Source organism: Jaculus jaculus, chromosome 2 (assembly GCF_020740685.1).
Source record: "Jaculus jaculus isolate mJacJac1 chromosome 2, mJacJac1.mat.Y.cur, whole genome shotgun sequence".
Taxonomy (NCBI): Eukaryota; Metazoa; Chordata; class Mammalia; order Rodentia; family Dipodidae; genus Jaculus; species Jaculus jaculus.
In genome coordinates this window covers 35112916-35113244 of record NC_059103.1, presented here as the reverse complement: position 1 = coordinate 35113244, position 329 = coordinate 35112916, and the positions used below count along the sequence as shown (strand labels likewise).

The 329-nt window shown below is 30.4% G+C and overlaps 1 non-coding gene across 1 annotated transcript; it reads left to right on the top strand.

Moving 5' to 3' along the window:
• The first annotated feature begins 222 nt into the window (after positions 1-222).
• Positions 223-329, top strand: LOC123459189. Its single transcript, XR_006636090.1, has one exon. It is a non-coding gene; the product is annotated as a small nucleolar RNA U13 (small nucleolar RNA).

Genomic DNA, 329 nt, shown 5'->3' with positions numbered 1-329 from the left:
AAAACATGTTCAGGTATCCTCTTTCAGTAAAGTATAAGAATTTGTTTATATACAGTGAAGTCACAATAATCTTTATTGACAAAATTTAGTGCTCTTTATCTGTTATTAAAATGGTGGAGAAAAAAATAAAATAAAATAAAATAAAATGGTGGAGAAAGCAAATATTTTATGTGAATGCTACATTTCCAGTAAGTTGCACTGGGCATCAAAAATTCCACTTCAGTCCTTTTATTGGTTCATAAAATCATGGTGATTGGATGTTCATACATTTGTGTGACATGTACCTCTCACAAACCTTGTTATAATGTTGGCACATTACCTGTCTGAAG